This window comes from Eptesicus fuscus, chromosome 12 (assembly GCF_027574615.1).
Source record: "Eptesicus fuscus isolate TK198812 chromosome 12, DD_ASM_mEF_20220401, whole genome shotgun sequence".
Taxonomy (NCBI): Eukaryota; Metazoa; Chordata; class Mammalia; order Chiroptera; family Vespertilionidae; genus Eptesicus; species Eptesicus fuscus.
In genome coordinates this window covers 41,823,295-41,844,403 of record NC_072484.1, presented here as the reverse complement: position 1 = coordinate 41,844,403, position 21,109 = coordinate 41,823,295, and the positions used below count along the sequence as shown (strand labels likewise).

At 45.7% G+C, this 21,109-nt stretch overlaps 1 protein-coding gene and 1 pseudogene across 1 annotated transcript in view; one reads left to right on the top strand and one right to left on the bottom strand.

Moving 5' to 3' along the window:
* LOC129150939 (transforming acidic coiled-coil-containing protein 3-like) overlaps positions 1 to 3,816 on the bottom strand; it is a 72,956-nt pseudogene extending 69,140 nt beyond the window's left edge.
* The window catches only part of CCBE1 (collagen and calcium binding EGF domains 1), a 172,343-nt gene that overhangs the window by 77,367 nt on the left and 73,867 nt on the right, over positions 1 to 21,109 (top strand). The window lies entirely within an intron of this gene.

The following is a 21,109-nucleotide window of genomic DNA, read 5'->3' as shown; positions in this document are numbered from 1 at the left end:
GAATCAAAGTTCAACAGAAAGTATAAGAAAGTGAAAGGAAGGAGAGGTGGTGAAGAAAGGCCCCTTGGGAGAAGCTGCTTTTGACTTGGGTCTTAGAGAGTGGGTAGGACTTGGCTGTTGGAGACAAGGGAAGAGAGCTTTCAGAAGGAAGGGAAGAGAGTCGTAGCATGAGGAACAGAGGCAGGTCAGTTAACTGAGTGCAGAGGTTTTGTGAGGGGAAGATGTGTTTGGGTCAGACAGTAACCCTCCATTTTCCTCGCTGTCTGATCTAATCTTCACGCTTGGCCCATGTGACAAGCAGGGTTATTATTATTAGCCACGAGACAAGGATAGAAAATCTACAATATTAAATGAACTGCAGATGGGGTTGGATAAGACACTTTCATGCAGGGCTTCTCAACTGGGTGCTGGGGACTGTTAGCATTGTCTGCAGACATTTTTGGACGTCAACAACCGAGGATGGCTGCCACTAGCATCTAACGCGTAGGGGCCAGGGATGCTACTAAATGTCCTACAGTGTGCAGGACAGAACCCCCCCGCCCCCACACTGTGCCCCCAACAAAGAAGCATCCAAATGTCAATAGTACTGAGGCTGAGAATGTCCTAAGGTATTTGGAGGGTCCAGAAAGCCCCATTCAACCCCTCTTTTCCTTAGGTTGCCCCAAATGGTAGCAACCATGTGTATTTCTAAACACAGGAAGACAAGAGTGTTCTTTGTTACCCAGTGAATCTGGGCATCTGCAAGCTGGGGTCTGTTAACTACCCTTGGGCATAACTCCTTCTCTTCGTATCCAATGTTTGTTACTTTGGGACTTCTCAAGAAAGTTGAGGAGACATGAGTGGGAGTGCCTTGAACATTTTCCACAGGAAATAGAAAGCCTGTTGGGTAAGCTGACATCTCTCCCGTCAGCGAGCGTTCTCCTCGGCTCCCTCTGGGTGTTAAGTGAGGTATGAAAACTTGTCACATCGGTTTCAGATGTGTTGGCAACTGTTGCTCAGATTAAAGGAAATAAAACTAGCCAAAGGAAATGGCACAGAGGTCTGGTGCCCCCTCTCATCCGCCCTTTAGGCAGCTCCGAATGGAAAGCACGCAGGGGTGGATAGAATCACAGTCAGGCTTTGCCAGGTCTGGCCAGCACGCTGTAGACACGTCAGTATTCTCGGGTCCCTAAGTGATCACACAGCATCCCAGCAAGGACCGGAAGTTGGAAGCAAGTACATAGTCCAGTGGAAAAGGCACAGACATGTCACTGGGCCCCCACTTCCGTCCTGGCCCAGTCACCAGACAATACCTTGGACAAGTCACTATGTTTCAGGACTCCATGACTCAATGTCACAGATGAGAATGTGGAACTAAATTATGTCCAGGGTTTTCTAATCCTGAGACTTTCTATAAAAGATTGATAACTGACTTCACCTTCTTAGACTTTCAGGAGAGTTTACCTTTTTTTTTTCCCCCATTGAAAAGAAATTATATTCAAATCAGATGTGATTTGCTCTCCTCGAATTATGGAAAGTAGAAGAACTTCAGGTAGGTTTTTCCTTAGGCTCTTAATCTCCTGTCTTCGGATCCTGGAGGCATCTTTCTCTCTCCAGGGGCTCAGGGTCACCAGGTGTTCAGTGAAGGCAGGCGCCAGTGGCTCAGCACATGCAGGTATGTTCCTTTGTAGCAGGGAAGAGTCGGGTCCGTGTGTGCTGGTAAAATAATTAGAAATTCCTGGACAGGGAACCAAATGCTGCTGCTCAGGGACAGTCCCAGGCGGGTCTCACTGACAGGGCTCTCTAATACAGTAAGAACCTGCACGTTTCTTTCTGTTGGCATGGCAGGTGGCACCGCACACAGTGTGGGGAACAATGAGGGTCCTGGAATGAGGTATTTTGGGAGGTGGCGTTACATCGTTATGAATGTTGACAAGTGTTTTAGGAAGAGTAGCATTGTCCTGGGTTGGTAGTTTTCAGCTTCTGCTGCACATTGAGGAACTTTTAAAGGGCCCATTGCCCAGGTGACAGGGCAGAGCATTTAAACGAGCATCTCTGAGAGTGGGACCAGGGATCTGTGTCAGAGGTCCCTGGGATTCCAGCATGCAGCCCAGCGTGAGAAAGCCATTCTTGGGAAATGTTTATCAGGTACATGATCTGTGTTCGTGCATTTATGGGACCGCAAAACTGTTGCTTATTTTTGCTTTTCTAGCTAATTTTAACAAATAAGGAGGCTAATCAGTGCATTTGCAAGATATGCAGTTAACAGCAGTTGTCAGAAGAGATTCAGAAGTTGTCACAAAAAGATGAATGACCTGTGAGGCTTTTGCCGAGGGGATTCTTGTGTTTTGAGAGAAGTTGAATAAGAACTCTTACCTCTGAGAGTCTAAGGTTCAGTGATTAGACTTCTGTCAATGAGGCTGGAATTAATCTGTCATTAAGCTGTTTGTATTGTGCTTTTCTTCATGTTCTTAATAATGAAAGCAGGTATCTTCTAGTGAAAGCACTGCAGCGCTGTACACTGGCTCTCTGGGTGACCACTTCCTTCAGTCAAATAAATCACATCCTCGATTTTTTTCTTTTCACATCTGTTCAAAATTAGGTTGACATAGCAATATTACAATTGCTGACTTGGCTGCGTGTTTTCCCAAGAAGATACATGGCATGTGTGTGGGCACAAGCTTGAATTGTATAAACCCGTGCCCACATTTATTCGTAGACGCCTGTAGAATTGATCCTTTAAAATCTATGTCTTATGAACGCTTCTTTCCATATGGCAAACCAGTTTGAGCCTATTTTCAACAAATGTGATTGAAGACCTTTGGGGTAGATTTCTGATGATTTAGCTTTAGAGCGTGGGGAATAACAGAAGTGCCATCAATCAAGGGCAGCTTAAGCTGGTCCCTCGTGTCTTTCCAGGGGGCTTTCCTTTTATTGAGTCAATATTTGAACCCACTGCCCTGCCAGACTTCGCTTTTGTTGGAGAGAAAACCAGCTCGAGCTGAAGCCTTTGCCCAGAGACTTAAAGCAGCCCCCCAGGTAGGGCTGCTCTGCCTGGTGACCCTGTAACCCCTTCTCTCCCTGAGTATGCAGTGGCCTGCATGTGCCCTTAATGCTCACACCTTTCTCTCTCAAACTCCGCCTCTCCCTGCCACTGCTGGATCCAGAATTCAGAATTGCTAAAATCCTGCTTCCCACAAACACAGGTTCGAAGGAGGACCCTTCAGAGAAGGAACAAGGGTATCAGATTTGTTTCTTTTGCGTCCTGGCCAGATGGCCTTTGGACTCACTACCGGGATATCTCCTGGTCCTGCACATGGAGGCACATCCGTGATTGGAATCAGGTTCAGAGAGAAAATAGGGATTAGGGAGCAGTCAGAAAAAAGACCTCTTTCAGGTGGGGCAAAAGCACTCCGAAGGGTGGCTGGAATCCTCACTTCCAAAGAGGCAGACCTCTCAGGGGAAGAGGCTGTCTGGGTGAGACACGCAGGAGCTCTTCACAGATGGATGCGTTTCACATCCTCAGTTCTTTTGAAGTGATCACTCACTGTTTGGCACCAAAACAGAAGCCACGATGAGGCGCCGTGGTGAGAGCGGCAGGTGGGAGGGTGTACAGGCAGGGACCTCCAGGGTAAGAACCATGTCCTGGCTCCACTCCCAGCTCATCACTGCAGGGGAGGAGCAAGAGTGATTTAGTTCCACATTTAATCACAAGCGAAATAGAGGCAGAAAGAAGTAGCATTTCATCTTCACTTAAGCCTCTGTCCACTTACAGCACTGCTCCATTTGCTTTTTGCCTCGGTCGTAAATGTTATGGTTTTTGACAGCCTTCCCCATTTCTAATGAAGCTGTTCACTGACATTGTTTACCAACTGACTTTAATCTTTTCCTGGATGTCAAGGGTAATGTAGAGCCCATGTAGTTAAAAAACAACAAAACGTCCTTTAAAAACAACTATTTCAATGGTCCAGCATTTTGGAAAACACTTGGACATTTTCTTATAAAATTAAACATGCATCCATCATTTGACTCCAAAATTCGACTCCTGAACATTTACTCAGGCAAAATGAAAACTTGTGTTCACACAAAAACTGGTGTGCAAATGATTATAGTGGCTTTTGTCACCTACCCAAACTGGAAGCAAGCCAGATGTCTTTCATACGGGGAACGTATAAAGCTGTGATGCGTCTATACTATGGCATACGTCTACACCACGGAATACTGCTCAGCACTAAACGGAGGGACTGTGGGTACACACAAGAGCATGAATGGATCTCAAGTGCGTTATGCTACGTGAAAAAAAAAAAAAGCCAAATGCTAAAAGGCTGCCACCTCTGGTGTGATTCCATTTATGTGACATTCTCACTGACGAAGAGTTACAGGAACAGAAAACAGATGACTGGTTGCCTGGGGCTGGAGTGCAAGGGGACATGAGGGGAGAACTTGGGGTGATGGAAGTGTTCTATGTCTTGTGAGTGTAGTTACTGAAGGTGTACATTCACCAAATTTACAGATACTATACACTTAGAAGTGAATTTTACTGTATGTAATTTATAACTTAATATATAGAAAGAAAACAAAGGTGAGGGTAGGGAGGAGAAACCCACCTGTGTGAGGTGAGAAGGGTTCTCACCCAATATTGCCTGCCTGGGGCATTAAGATTGCAGCCACCAAAGTAAATTGGGTCCAGTATTCCAGATGATTCCAACTGTTTTAACTCAGGTCTTTACAAATGACTAGCAAAGCATTGGTTAAGAATACAGTGAAGGCACATAAATGAAATGAAAACTGCAATTGACTTAAGTAAAACCTATTAACAAGATTCTATGAGGGTCATCTAGTCAATATTCCATTTACTCACTTTTCAAAATTGATTTCAGAGAAAGGAATGGAGAAGAGAGAGAGAGAGAGAGAGAGAGAGAGAGAGAAAGAAAGAGAGAGAGAAATATTGATGATGAGAGAATCATTGATCAGCTGCCTCCTGCACAGCCCCTACTGGGAATTGAGCCCACAACCCAGGCATGTGCCCTAACTGGGAATCGAACTGTGACCTCCTGGTTCATAGGTCGACACTCAACCACTGAGCCACACCGGCTGAACTCTCCTCACTTTCAAAATCTTCTGTTTATGCCTATCCTATTGTGCTAGTCAATTAGTCTATTATATACATATTGTGTCTTAGATATTCCTAGTATCAAAATTCTGATTGTAATTTGTTGAACTTCTCAGTCTCTGAGGTCACTTTTATAAGAATGTCATTTTTATTTTAAAAATCCTTGATTCCTATAGGTTGGTTGTCCCAAATGTATTTGGTAGGACACTGGCTGCTGGCTTTTGGAGTAACCTAGGGAAGGTGGGCACTCATGACCTTGCTCTGCTCTTAAACCTTTGGCACTGCAACCAGTGCCTCCTGCAGCCCATCCCTTCGCGTGTCGTCCATGAGTTTTGGGGCACTGTAGGTAGGAGTGTGAGTTAGTTCCTAGGGCTGCCAGAACAAGCACCCCAGCCTGGGAGGCTCAGAGAAGGGACATCTACTATAGTTTCACAGCTCTTGAGGCTAGAAGTTTACTGACTTAAATGTTAATCACATCTAAAATATAACTTTACAGCAACATCTATTCTAGTCTAATATTTGACTAAACAGCCTGTCACCATAGTCTACCCAAGTGGACAGACAGAATCACGCATCTCAGCAACACACATGTATAGGGGTGGGCAAAGGAAGGTTTACAGTTGTTCATATGGAAAAATACAAATTAGCCCATAATACAAGAATAAACTCTTTCTCATACTCACAACTGTAAGCCTACTTTTGTCCACCTCTGTAGATGGTCTTCACTGTTTTCAAGACATTGCATCCTGAACGAAGCACAAACGCCCCAAGAGATCATAGTTGATTCCCTTGAAAACTGTCCTGGGACCCAGCTTCGGCGACCTGCTGTCTCCGGGCTGCCCCAGGAACTCTGGGCCACCCTGCCTATCGCTACGGGCTAAGGTTTGCAAGTGAATGAATTTAATCCATCCAAGCTTGCCCAGGCAATTGAAATTATCTTGACTGATTTACATATTTTGACATTTCACAAAAACACAGATTGTTTTTTTCAAATAATCAATGTGATATAAATTCATGATAGGAGATATTAAGGGAAAATATGTTATAGAGGCATTTTTCTTCCTTGAAGCATTTCATTTGGACATATTGTCAAAACAATCCATGGCAAAGTCTGTGCAGTGCCATTTCACATGGGTTTAATTATGTTACAAAAAAAACCAAACACTCATATGATATTATTCTAGCATCTCCTGTAATAGCAGGAAATCCGGGCCCTCTTTTATTTAGTCTCCCTATAACAGCAATTGGTTCCAGCTTCACTGGGCAAAGCAGAAAACACGTGAAATCTGTGGCAGCTACAATAACACTGCCCTGGCTGGGTTAAACTCAACAGCAAGCTGATCAGGGCATTGATTTGATGCCGTGAGACATTTTTTAAAAACACACACATTCACTCACTGTTAGGCGCTTCATGGTTTCTTTTCATGCTCAGGAACTATGAAAATGCCAAGGTGATACCAAGTAAAGTGTTCTTTTCAGTTTTGTTTTCTCCCCCAGATACCACCTCTGCCAAAACAGCCATGGCAGAAACCCTCTTGGGTGTTGACCTCAGATGATTCTGTAAAGGATGGAGGTGTCACTGGGCTTCTCCAGTGACTAGAGTCCAGACTAGACTCTCCAGGAGTCTTAAGTGTGGGCTCTGTCCAGTGTCCAGACAAGTAAAACTGGCTCAGACTATCTGATTCAGCAGGTTTGGGGTGGGCCCCGAGAATCTGTGTTTCTAACAGGTTCCCAGGTCCGGGCTATACTTTGAGAATCGCTCTTCTATGTATACCAGAGGTGAAATATATAAGGATGTCAAATCAACCTTGTGGTAAGGCCCAGATAGTTCTCCTGATTGTCCACGTCATCTAGTAATTCATTTACTTGGACAACTATATGGATAGGTATTTTTTAAAATCACTGTCACCAAATTCCTTACAATCTATTTAAAATAAAACAAAACAAAAGGAAGCACACACATAGGGCAAATCATGTGAACATGCAGAGTGGCCTCTCATCATGTGCTGAGCGCTTCAGCCTCTCCTGACGCCCTTGGCAAGCTGACCTCTAAAAGGAACTAAGTGAATCCTGGCTTGCTCCACCATGGACCAAAAGGAAAAGAATAAGAAGCATGTTTCATGCTTGGGGTTGACTATTGTAATCAGAAGTGGTAGGGAGAATTTCTAAGTCAAGCTCACATATTCCAACTCAGCAGCCCTCTTACTTCATAATGGAGCGTGAAATTGGAGCAATATGGCCCCGGCTGAAGGACCAACTTGGTGCGATCAGGGCCCAGGGCACTGCTGGGGGCCATGTGAATGACAGAGGCTCTGATGCCTTGATTTTCATCCTGGTTGGTGGGCAGCCCAGGGGCGTCCGGCTCTCTTGCTCTGATTCCTTTGCCCAGCAGCAGTCCTGCCCTTTGTCCTTCCTGGAAGTCCCCCTTGCCCTCCCCACAGTGTACACAGCACTTTAAACAAGTCTTTCATGAGCTGCAGGGCCCCTGGGAGGTCCTGGCCCCCAGCACATCCCTGAGGGCACTTCCCTTTCATTTTCTGGGAGGTCACTGCCCTGGCCATGTCACACAGAACTCTTCTCCCCTGGCTGTGATCCCAGGGACCCTGCCCCAGCTACTATTCTTGCTCACAGCTGTTTGGGGCTTATGTCAAATCCAAGAGAATGTATGTGAAGCCCTGCAGAAGCCAGAGATGTTGCAGCCAGCAGACCTGGGGCCGGGCTCACCTTCCTCAAAGGCCTGGTACTCCCCTGATCAAACCCCATACGGACTATTTCCAGTTCTGGCTCAGAGCCTGGCTTTCAGGGCCATTACCTACCGAGCATAGAGTCTGCTTGGCCTGGATAAGCATTTGTCCCTTTGTGTTGGTGCACACACCCCCGCCCCCAGCAGACTATTGTCCCTCTCCCTTAAGAGTCCCAGGTTTAGTCTCACTAGATGGTCTCAGCATGTAGCTTCCTACTTAATTCCTTTCTCAGGGCATCCAAGGAACTTCCTCTCCCCAGCTTACTAAACTCCCAATGGAAGTCCTTACACTTGACCCTTTGGTGTCTAGTCACCTAGTCAGAGTTCGTGGCAGATATACAATACCCACTTGTTGAAAGAAAGTACATGAAGAGCAAAAAACTTTAAAAGAAGTGGAAGATGACTTTGCCTGTCCTGCTTAAGAAGGAAGAAGGAGGGTTTAGAATCTTACATCTTCCTGGTGGCCATGTCTACCTATGAAAAGGGAGCTGAATTGCTAAAAAAAAATAATGTGTTCACAACATCCTGTACGTACAAATTTGGGCTTTTGCCTCATTTTGACTCTTCAGTTTACTGGCTGTGTGATTTCTATTAATTTACTTTCTCTCTCTGATATTCTGTGTGTGTGTGTGTGTGTGTGTGTGTGTGTGTGTGTGTGTGTTGTGTCTGTAAAATGAGAATTAAATCTACCTTGCAGGGATTTTGCAAAATTTAGAGGTCTCGGTGGATATATGCAAAAGTAAATAAACTAATGGAGAGTCTGTTGGCACCGGCAATATAGTAGGTGCTCAGAAAACAATACAGGCAGTCCTTGGGTTACGTCAGACTTGACGTATATCGTTTCGTGGTTATGTTGCCAGCTCCCATTTATTTATTTTTAAAAAAAGTTTCATCATTTTGACGTATGTACATATGTGCTTTATGTTTTTTATCATTTATTTACCACAAGTAAAGGTCAGGAATTGTTATCTTTCTTTTAAATTTTTTTTACTATTTCACTTCATTACTGCTGTGTATGTGCTCCATGTGAGTGACGTAGGTGCTTATGTAGGTGGGTTCCGACTTACGGCGAAAATCGTGTTATGTCGCGCCGTAGGAACAGATCTCCGACATAACCCGAAGACCTACTGTACCTGCCTTTCATGTTAATGTTGTCGGATATACCATTTCAGAGTTAAATGCTGGTAAAGTCTTAAATGAAGCTACACAGAGACTGCAGAGAGTCTTGAACTTCTGACAGGCCAGTGCAGCGAGGTGCTGAAAACCTTTGTAATGGGTAGTGGCCAGGCTAGCCCTGACTGTTACAGTGGGTTCCAAAGCTTTCTGTCCTGGATTGCTGGAGGGAGAGCCGGACTGTGGGGAGGCACTTAGGGGGGGAAGATTATTGCAGAAAAAAAGGAGGGAGGGCAACCAAACATGATTGAGAGACAACTGCAGATGAGCCTCATTGCACAGAGGAAATTGGAAGGGGAAGACATTGGGAAAGTACGTGGAAACAGCCAGTGAATGGCCCAGCCAGTGTGGCTCAGTGGTTGACTGTCAGTCCCATGAACCAAGAGGTGGCTAGTTCGATTCCCAGTCAGGGCACGTGTCCGGGTTGCAGGCTTGATTCCTAGTAGGGGGTGTGCAGAAGGCAGCCAATTGATGATATTTCTCTCTCATTGATGTTTTTATCTCTCTCTCTCTCTCCCTTCTTCTTCTCTCTCTCTAAAAATTAAAAACATAAAAAAAAAAAGAAACAGGGCAGTGACCTCCTAAAAAGTCTCTAGATGAGAACCCACTCAGGTGGATCCTTGGGTTGGAGGTGGCAAGTCAGAGGGTGAGGATGTTACTAGATTGAGAGAATTTATGCCCTGCCCATGTATGTCAGCCAGTCTGGCCCTAGCAGCAAGCATCCTGTCCACATTTTGCAGGTGAGCAGAGGTGTGCAGGTGCCCACCTAGGGAGTCCCTCTGGGCTCAGTGCACAGGTCCTGAAAGGCGGAGGCCTGATGGGAACAAGGCACATGCCCAGCTGAGAGGCTTCTGCAGCCCTGAGCGGTCGGCCAGACTGCCTACAGCATGCACTGTTCTTTCTCTGTGCACGTAATCCAACCAGATGCGCAGCCTGGCTTGTAAAAGACCAGCTCCTGGTCACTTCAGTTTAGCCATCTTCTCCTTAGTTCTTCTGGTCAAGAAAGGGTTACATTATCGGAGGCACAAATTGGAAGGCTTACATTATTAGAGATTCTTTTGAAACACTACTGAGAAGAGTCAATGGACTGATTTTGTTGGAGGCCAGCTGGGAAAAGGGGGTGCTCAGAGGACTCCTCACAGTGCTCTGTGCTGGTGTCTTTCAAGAAGTAGTTGGGGGAAAATAACACTATTTATTTTCAGCCACATCTGTATTGAACTCCCACCCACCTTGCTCCAGTCGCACTGGCCCATTTACACAGCCTGTGCGGAGCATTGGACAGAGCAGAGGCAGGAATTCTGGATCAACTCTCTTATAAACCAACTGAATAGCAGTGAGAAGGCAGCACTGTGACAACAGAGCAGACTTGAACATCATTCTGCAGAAAACATTGGCTTCTCACTTCTCCCAAGTAATTTAATTGAGATGTCAGGATTGGGAGGTATTTTGGGCTAAGTGTTTATACCCCCCTCCCCAACTCATATATTGAAGCCCCAACCTCCAATATGACTATTTTAGAGAAAGGGTCTTTATCGGGGTGGTTAAGGTTAAATGAGGTCAGAAGAGTAGAGCCCTGATCCAATAAGATTAGTGTCCCTGTTCGCTCTCTGCGTGAATGAGCACCAGGAAAGGCCATGTGAGGACAGAGAAGGCGGCTGTCTACAACCCGGAGAGAGGTCCCACCAGACTCCCGCCCTGCTGGCACCTTGGTCTTGGACTTCTAGTCTTCAAAACTATGAGGAAATAAAGTTCGGTTGTTTGAGCCATGAACCTGTGGTCCTTTGTTAGGCGGCCTGAGCAGACTAACCCAGGAGGGCTCTGGTTTGGAAAGGGCTGAAAGGACCCCTGCAGGGACCCCCTTTTGCCCCTTGGGGGATTTTCCTCACTGTGATTCTTTCTGTACGAATTCGGGTTTCAAAAATTAAGAAAAATAATATTAAACCACAACAGTAATTTTTAAAAGCCTACGAATAAGTAAACAAAATGAAAAGTTCAACACAAGTTAAAAAATTTTTTTTAAATAGCACAATTTAAAAATAGCATTAGGAAAGGGATGTTTTGGATCGATGCTCTGGTGCATGAAATATGAGTCTATTGATAAAACCTGGAGTTGGCTCTGCTTTCCATCGGCACGTTATTGACAGTGACTTTGATCCCTCTCAGAAGCAGAACAGTGTTTTTTTGTGTGTGTTGTTTAGCAAAGTCACATTGTTGGCAAGTCTCGGATATAGTTCCAGACACTTCTAGGCGGAGCACAGGACAGCGAGGCCTGGAAACTGACACGTAGAAGGTCCATCAGGCACCAGCAGAGGCGGTGGCCAGCGCAGAATCACTACAGTCACCAGCTCCACTTGGGTGGCAGCTGGGGGCACTCCAGGGTGGAGTCAAGCAAAAAATGGGAACATTTGTTCCCCCACCACTTCCTGCTTCGTTTCCCTCCTAGCTAATTGAAGAGTGTGAAGCCTCAGAGATGTGCACAGCAAGAAAGGTTTAACGACTAAAGACAGTGAAGGAAGGAAACTGCCTTTTTCAGTACAGCCAGAATGTTGGAACAAGGAAAGACCTTGGAAATGACCTGTCCCTCTGCCTCATTTTACAGATAGAGAGGGGAAAATGTGCCGAGTGATTTGTGGTGGTCACGTGGTTGCCTTAGCAAGGGGGTCTTAAACTAAGTGGGGTTTTTTCATCTTAATTGTGCCTTTCACCCTGGCTTTCATCTTTCCACTTAATGTCTTCTGAGGCTTTAAAGATTTCTTGGTAGCTAGACATTCCAGGAAGCAGCAGCAATTTTTTTCTTGGGGAAAAAAATAAAAACGGTGGTGGGAGGGAGGGAGTGATATTTCTTAAGAACCAAATGTTAGTCACAGTGTCAATGATGGCATTTCTTACGAAGGGAATCTAGGGGCTTTATGAATATGTCCAGATAAGATTAGCAGCATCAGCAAATATCTCTGGCAGCATGCAACAGAGAGCGGCCCTGTCCCCCTCTTGGCTCTTTAAAGTCACAGGTATTTAATAACATAGCACTTTTAGTTCATTTTTTTTTATGTTTTTGCCTAAATTTTACAGCATTTCTAAAAACAAGTTTTTGATCTGTGCTGGAAAACAAATGATCTCGTGTTGACAGCCCATCTTGAATTAGGTTTACTAGTAAATTGTGCAGATGAGCCTTAAGCAAACATGTTCAATATCAAGTATCCTCTCTCTCCCCCAGAAATTTCCTCCCGAAATGGTCACAAGAGGCAAGTGATCAACTCAGGGGCCTTTTTCATAACGGAACATGCATGTGTTATGAGTGGGCCTGGAAGAGGCGTGATGTACTCCCCCGGGAGTGGGAAAACGACACGTCTGTGGATGGACTGCTTTGCTGCTTCTGTGGCACCTGGTTGCTGTCATTGCTCCTGCAGCGTGTGTCCTGGATACTCTGCTGCCAAGTCCTCGTGAGGACGCGCTCTGACTGGGAGCACAGTCGAGCCCACCGCAATGGCCTGAAAGCTGTGCCTTCGGAGCGCAGAGGTCAGGGGTTGTGACCCAGGGGTCCTTGGCGGTGTGATGAGTAATTGAAGCAGCAGCCTTAGACTGTCTTATGCATGAGGTTGGGTGATTCATTTGATTTTCTTCGAGGAGAAAAAAAGTCTGAAAACCCAACAGCATGTTTGAGAATTTAGCAGGATCTTGATCTGTGCTGGAAAACAAATGATCTCGTGTTGACAGCCCACCTCCCTCGCTTAGTGCAAGGTCTGGGCTTGTCCTTCCTCACAGGCGGGGCTGGCTTCATGACCATGTGACCTCTGCATCTGCAGGGGACCCTATGCTCAGAGGGCCCTGAGTTTAGTTTAATGCTCTGCTATCACCATCTTGAGAGGTCTTCAGAGTTTCTTAATCAGGGCCCCACATTTTCACCTTGCACTGCTCCTGGCAGAAATGTAGCTGGCCCTGCCTACAGCCTCAGCCACCCCTGACTTCAGGCTGGGGAGGCACATGTTAAGCCCTGAGGGGGCCCAGACATCAAGTCTTCCTATGTAACTCTGTATGAGATCAGGCATGGAGAGTGAATTTGAGACCCTGCACTCCGCCTGCTCTCACCCCTCAGGGTTGGTCCAGCCTGGATGCCTGGGTGACGGCCTGTTTCCCTGCAGCGGCCCCAACACAGGCCATGACAGCCCTCCTCAGCCACTGTCCTTGGGGCTGGAGCTTGTCCCTCCCAGGCCTTGTCTGGGATCCTGTTCCTGGGGCTCTCCACTCGGCCTGCACAGGTTCTGTACTCACACAGCTCTTCCATCTCAGAGCTGGTGCTCATGCTCTTCCTCCTCCCAAGAAACCTGACTTCCTCCTCTTCCTCCCGAGAAACCTGACTTCCTCCTCTTCTTCCTGAGAAACCTGACCTCCTCCTCACTTACTCAGACCTGCTGTCAATCACATCGCTGCCCTGGCCCCATGCAATGCTATTTCTTCTCAACACTAAGGCACCACTGATTTGGGGTCAGGATCATTAATAACCTTTACCTTTGTGGGCCTGTTGCATATGATTTACTGACTCCTAGATTTTAAGCCCTTTAGTTGGTAAGAGCTGGATTCTAATAATCTTTCATGTCCTCAGTAGCATGAGGATTCTGTGCACCCAGTAGGCACCCAACAAGGACTTTGGGGCTGAATCAGAACCCAGGGAGCTTAGCTTCCAAGCACCTATTGAAGCTGGCTCACACCAGAAGAGGCCTCACCGTGTGATCTCAGTGCTGCTCCAGATTCTGTGACCTTGGAGCTGGTCCAAGAAGGGCCACAGCCTAAGTCAAATAGTGGCATTGTTTTCCTAATTCACAGAGAAAAAAAGGTATTACAGAATTTTCTCAAATTTTTAAACACCCTGATGTTTGCTACCAATTGCCTGCTTATGAGTGTTGACCAGATGGCCAAATGAATGCACAAGTAGCAAAATATATATTATTTTAAAAAATAAAATACAGCTGATCATGTTTATTTCAGCAAATTGGTTCTCCGCGCCCCCCCCCCCCCTTACTCTCTTCTTCTCTCTCAAACAAGTGTTGAGTTTTTATATTGGAAACAAGACAAAACTGTATTTTATGTTCTGTCTGGATCAGGCAATGCTCTATCGGGCATGTACCTCTGCGGTTGCCACCTGCGGCTCTGATGTCATAATCACCTGGCGGGGCATGGGGCCACCCTGGCCTCCTTATGGAGACAGGGCCACCAGAGAATAAAATAGGTAATTTGTCCCATTCACAGGCCAACAGTTTGGTTTTGCTTTAAGTTTAAGCAATTCATACCCTTGATCCACCTGGAAGACCTCTTTCCAGAACACTGCTCTCAGTTAGGGAAGCAGAAATGGCTTAGCAGAGACTAGGTTGAAACATCTAAGATGGCTTCACAGCAAATTCAGTGACATCACCAAAGACTGTACACATCATGTGTGACCACAGCACGAGAAAGGCCTTCCATAGCGTCACAGGGTGAAATAGGAGCAGCTGAGTTGTCCGTGGTCCCAGAGGAGGGGCAGGTCCGTACCCATATAAGGCACAGCTAACCCCTGGGCAGGAGTCGCGCAATAACAAAGCCGTACACTGTGTGGGTTGGGGAGCGACACCTGGACTCTGGTCTGCACTCATTGATGATAAGACACAGACCCCCTCCAAGCCACTCAGGTGGAAAGCTGTGCTATTATTGAAAGTTGGGGGACTATCCTGGAAGTGCAGTGCAGGATAGTCACACAGGGTCACACAGGCGTTGGGGCTCCTCTGGCCCACACTGTCTCCATTTTTTGGTCTCTCTGTAGTCACATGGTCTTTTGTTCTCTCTGCCTCTGGTTGATATTCTTGTCTGTCTGAAAACACATCAATTTACCCAGCGTGGAAAATGACTGCTCTCCTCCCCATGATACCAGGTTTATATCTCTAAATGTCTTAGTATTCTAGAAAGGTGGGCCTGGATTGGTTCCCAGTTCCCCAATGGATGGGTTTCCTGTGGGTCAGGTGCTTATGCCAAGCCAATCAGCCTGTGGGCACACACAGACCTTACACATTTCATGGAGTTAAGAATTCACAAGCAAATCTGAGGGAAGATCTCATTATAATCTAGTCTGGGTTCTTTGATTTTCAGCTTTTATGCAGTGAATGACACTGGGCAGGGAGTCCTGTCTGTCCTCCTGCAACCTCAACTAACTACAAAACTGTAATTATTCCAAGTAGACTGTAGAACTGAGGTTAACTGTTTTTCCCATTTTGTTGCAAAGTGGACTTGGATGTCTGTGAAATGAAGTTTGATGGTTTCATAAATCAGGGGATCGTGTTTCCATCAGCTATCAAACTGGGAATGGTGTTGAGAAAGGGGAATGGGGAGTGGTTCAACTGATATAAAGTCACAGGTATGGAAGATGAATAGTTCTAGAGATCTTCCATACACTTTCATACCTGTGGTTAACAATACTGTGCTGTAAAATATAAGAGGTGGATCTCCTGATGTGTTTTTACCACAATAGTAAATAGCCACATGCATACATACATAAATACTTATACTATTAAAAATACCGTTTACAAAGAAAGAAAAGTTTGAAGAAAGCAAGGTGCATTGTAAATCAAATAGAAAGGAAACTTAAGATACACCCGAGTCACCAAATATAGAACAGCCTTCTGCTCTTCCTTGGGAGAGTTTTGAGAGTTTTTCTTCCCAACACTTAACTGTGTCTGATCTTTGACAGGCAGGAGCAGTCATGATAAAAACATAGTCACACACAACAAACTTCCGTCATACCCATGTACAGTTTAATACAGGTGTATATATATATATCCATTAGGGAATTAGCGAAGCAGAAACACAATGATAAAATAAAATTGTAGGGCTTTAACCATATGCAATTGTGGGTGGCGGTTAAACAGTCTCTATAAAGCTCTTTCTTCTGTATCCGGTGCTGAACCTGAAGTCTGCGGGGCTGGCATCGCAAAGGAAGATGGACAAAGTGGGCAAGAGCAAAGACCAGCTAGAATCTATGTCTGTCTTCTGCTGCCTTGAGGCCTCCAGATTTCACGGTGTGGGTACCTGCAGGAGAAGTTACACATGCTGGCCTGGGATGCAGAGATGTTGAAGGACAGCAAGATGCTAGTTGGGGGCCCAGCTGCTGCCCACAAACCCCAGCAGCACCTGATGCCTTGCTTGATCTTGAGAACAGGCAGAGCATGGCTGGGCTTCACTTCCCTTTGCACATGGCATACGGGTTTCTTCTAGTGACCAGTGTTGATACAGAAGTATCCAGGGCCAGGAGTTCTGAGAAATGCAGTCCCAGCTGAGCTGAGCTGACGTGGCATGAGTGCAGCAGACTCAGAAAATGTGTGTTTCCATAAACAATGCAAACGGTTTTGTCTTGCTTAAAGCAGAAGCTATCCATAAAATGGACTTATGGAACCTCCTTCTTTGGAAACTATCATATCGACGAAACAAAAAACCAAAATCTCAGTGTGGGCTGGAGACGTTACAAACTGGTGATGTATTGATTTTCCAAGTAATTATTAATTTGAGAACTGATTAGATCCTCCTAAGCAAGGCTGGTTCTTTGAGCAGAAAGGAGCCTTTTAATTAAATTCTGACACACAAGGTCATTGCTGGGCCTTCCACCTGTTCCCTGCCCCAGGGCCTCTGCCTCCAGCTACCTTTAACGTTGCATAAACCCCTGTCTTCTGCAGCTGGGTCACATTCAATAAGGAATTACAGAGCTTCTGATTAAGGTCACTCCCAGAGCTGCCATTAATCATCTCCAAGAAAGAATGCCAGGGAGGCAAAGGTTACTGCAGGTCACTTTCTCCTGACCTGCTGATCCAAGGTCTCCTCATGCTCTGCACTGGATCGGCCCTTATTGACATTGCTCCTGGAAGACAGAACACAGCTGGACCCGGCACACCCTGGGGGACTTGTCCACAGCTGGGCTTTGGCTCTGCTGAGATCTCAGGGACATTCTAAGGACAAGGCGCCTTGTCTGCATTCCACACATTTCCCCAAACATCCCACACCAAGGCCATAGCAGGTTGGTCAGTTGAGATGTCAGTCAAGCCAGGAACCAGACAGGAGGCGGTGTCAGAATAGGGGGGACAAAGGTCTTGGGGCAGGTGTGGCTCACCTGGGAGCTTGCATAGCTGAGACATGGATGTCATGCTTCTGAGTGAACCCCGAAAATGGTGAGCGTCTGAATGCCCTGAGATGTTGCAGAAGGCATTTTGTTATCAAGGCTGCAGCTGCAAAGCACTCCTCCTGTGCTTTCTGTGAGCTCCCCCAGCTCCTGTTGCCAAGAAGGACTTAGTTTATAACAGATGGAGTTGGTCTCTGTCTTCAGGATGTCCCCATGTGACAGGAACATTGACTTCCCTCGTACAACATAAAGAATGACTCCAGGTCATTGGCACTTGTAGGAGATATGGCAGCGTTTCTTTCCAACTTTTACATGTTTCAGATGAAACTGAAAACTTCCACAGTCAGTGGGCTCTGTGACTATTTCTTTCTAAGGTAACTGCAAACCCAAGGAGCTGGCACAGTAGCCAGACTCTTGAGTTATGCCGTTGACCTGGATGGCTGGAGCAGAAGCTGAACATGACCTGTTGGCAAACATAAGGAGAGAGACAGCAAGAGCTGAGGAGGCAGGTGATGGGTACAGTCACAGCTCTGATGACTGTAACATGCCTGTTCCAAGTTGCCATCAAGCCCAGCTCCCCCTCCCCTACCCCCTCTCCAGACAAAGAGCCAAGAATCCATGTGTTCTTTTAAACTTTTCGTCTTTTACTTTTGAACATTAGGCAATCCTCTTGTTGAAGAATTTTTTTTAATGTTCCATTTCAAGAATAAAAGTTTCACATTCTGAAATCATTTATCACCTAAAGTTCTCATTATTAGAGCTGAATGGGTAATATTTCTAATTTATATGTTGAAATCTGAAGAACATACATGCCTATCAAGTTGGCTGGGGAGAATAAAATGAATGCCAGAGCCAGAGGAATCAAAGAAATCATGTCCTCCAACTGTGTCCTCATACAGATGACTTTAAACCAATGCCTGGCTTTATTGAGGCTTGTGCTGGTCACGGGCAGAAGATCAATACTTGATGCTCTAAGCTCACATTCCAGCCCCTTTCCATCTCCAAGCTGTGTTATTTTCTCCAGATAATGGGAGATTAAGTTGGAGATCTATGGTCCCACTTTTTTCTGGGTACCTTTCCATGTAGTTACTGGACCACATTCTGTAGCCCCAGGAACCTCTCCCCATCATCTGCCTCCTCAGGAGTATCTTATCTAGCACAGAGGAGGATGCTCACCTGCTGGACTCTGGAACACTTTCTTATCACCTTCTCATACAAAGTCTCTGATGTCACAGGGAGAGAAGAGACTCTAGTAGCTCATGGATATCTGGCAGGTCTACCTTTTGAGTCCATAAGAGTTGGCCATTTTGGCCTGTCATTGTACCTGAGAGCTCATCTCTTATTGGAAATCTCCTGGCCTCCCTGCCTCTTGGGACTGCTGACCCAGAGGAAAGTGGGAATGACATACATGCTATCAATACAGTAGAGCTATTTCAGTCACTCAAAGACCTCTGGCCCACAGTGAAGTCAAGAAATGCTTTGAGCTGTATAACCTGTTTTAAGCCAGATGATCATGAAGAACGACCATATGGAACAGGGTCCACTAAGTGGGGGTGGGGGGTATGATAGAATGTGATGAACTGTATTCAGGTTTTTAAAACCAAACACAAAAGTCATGAGCCAGCTCCCCTTCCTAACTCCTTTACTCCAGGTCAAGTTTTCGATTTGGAAAGACGTATACTCTTTTCATTGACTATTGATTGGCAAAAATTCTTTTCTAGATGCTAGTTGTCCACAACAGTGCCTTATCCAAAGCCTGGAAGGGAATCAAAAGCTGCACCATCATTGGCCATCCTTGGCGATACCTCAGATGTATTTCATTTACGCTTCCAGAACTTTCTTCCTTGGGCCTCCATGTCACCACAGTGGTGAAAGGGGCTGCAGTGTTGGAGGAGCATTTTGGAGTCGGTGGCTGATCAAAGTTACTGAAAACAGAGTGGTGGCACTTCAGTTCCACTTGTCTTTTTAGTTTTGGGCTCGATAGCAGGACACTGACTGCAAGGCAGAGTCTGCCCACTAAAAAAGTGTGCTTTTCTCAAACAGAAATGGTACCTGGGGTAGGTCTGGATTTTGCCCCAAACTTTCTCCTTTTTCCTTTGCCCCTGGAACAGGAAGGATTTTAATGGCTTGGGTTTATGATGCTGCTGACAAGGCACTATGAATATCTCCATACCCATTCAGGGCCTGACAGCCCATCCATTGTTTTCCAAGGCGGGACTGTCACTGGGTTACAGATGCCTGGCTTGAGCAGTGGTTGTGTATAGAATGATCTCACCGGGTCTCAGTCCCTTTATCTGTCAACTAAGAGGGTCCCCGGCACATCTGAGGTCTGTGGTGTCATGGGTACTGGTGCTTGGATGAGGTTGGGTTGCTCAGTTTAGCTGTAACACACCTTCACCCCATCTCAAAGTAATGACCGTGATTAAATAAGCAGAGTCTCTCCCCCACTAAGATTGTTTTGCTTCAGATGAGTACCACAGAGGCCATTTAAAATTGTCTCATTCATTTGACCTGGGCTTTGCTGTCTTCTCTTATTGATTCTAGGAATAGGATGGTCAACCCTCTGATGACACATAGGCTGCAACCAGCTTTGGAGAGTAAGGATATGTCCTGACACTGAGAAGATCTGCAAAAGGCTGTCAAGAGTGCAGCTGTGTAATTAGCAGAGACCAGTGTTCCATCTTCTCCATGTCTCCCGATGTTACTATTTTATTTTTGACTGGCTGGGCATGTGGGACGACTAGAGGATCAGAGGAAGGCCAGCGTCAGCTCAAAGGGGAAAACTCCACCCTTAACCAAGTCTAAACACTCATTTCAAGGGCATAGATAGACAATGATTTTTCCCAAAAAAATTATTGATTACATGGGTCCTTTCACTAAAGAATCAAGCAAAAATACTCTGATATATTTTTCGTAGGCTGCTTCTTAGCATTATTTATTGTGATACAAAATGAATTTGATAGGGTATTTTCCTTTTTTATTTAGACAACGTCCCAGAGTAATCTTCCCAACCAGGTTTCCTGATAGGGAAATAGCATTGGAACTATTGCCAACTTTGACGTACACTCCTTTCAAATTGTTAAGTGAGCAAATGAATACTCAGGACTGTTGAAGCATAAGGAGTTGCCAGATTAGTTCCACGCCTGCCAGAATCAGGATGCACGCTAACGAGAGGAATGTCTTTGTTAAGATATGCATGCAGTCTTGCCAAAAACTGGATGAAGAGTAGAGAAGTTCTTTTTATATGCTCTGGATAGTTCATGAACTTGACCCTCTGATGAAACATTCTGCATGTGTTACCTCATTCAGTAATCACAATAAACACAAAGGCATGAATGTCCTGGGGAAAACATGGCCACAGAATTTTGCAGCTCTTGCCATCAAGAGGTGGAGTCCATTTCTCCACCCCTGGTTGCTTCCTCTGGCAAATAGCATGTGACAGAAGTGATGATGTATGAGTTCCCCAGCCTTGGCCACAAGGGACATCTCCCCTCCTGGAATGCTCCTGCCCCCAAAGAAAGGAAGTCCAATCTTTTTTTACTGGATGACAAGTCCAGAGAGAGAGAGAGAGAGAGAGAGAGAGAGAGAGAGAGAGATCCATATGACAGCCAATGACAAGGCATCAGCCATGTGAATGAGGCCATTTTATACCCTCAAGCCTCAGGCCAGCTGCCAAATTTTACAGCCACATAAGTGAGTCAAAGCAAGGAGAATTATCCAGCTCAAATGGAGAATGATGATCAAATAAGTGGTGGTTGTTTTAAGCCACTGAGTTTTGGGTTACACAGCCATAGATAACAGATGCATACCCCCACATTACAGATGAAAAAAACTGAGAATCAGGAAGGTCAAATAACTTGCCCAAGAGTTGTAGAGGCAATAGTGGTGGAGTTGTGATTTGAACTATGTCTTCATGATGTCATGTTCTTTTTTGCTTGTCCACATCAAAACTACTTCAGTGAAAAAGTCC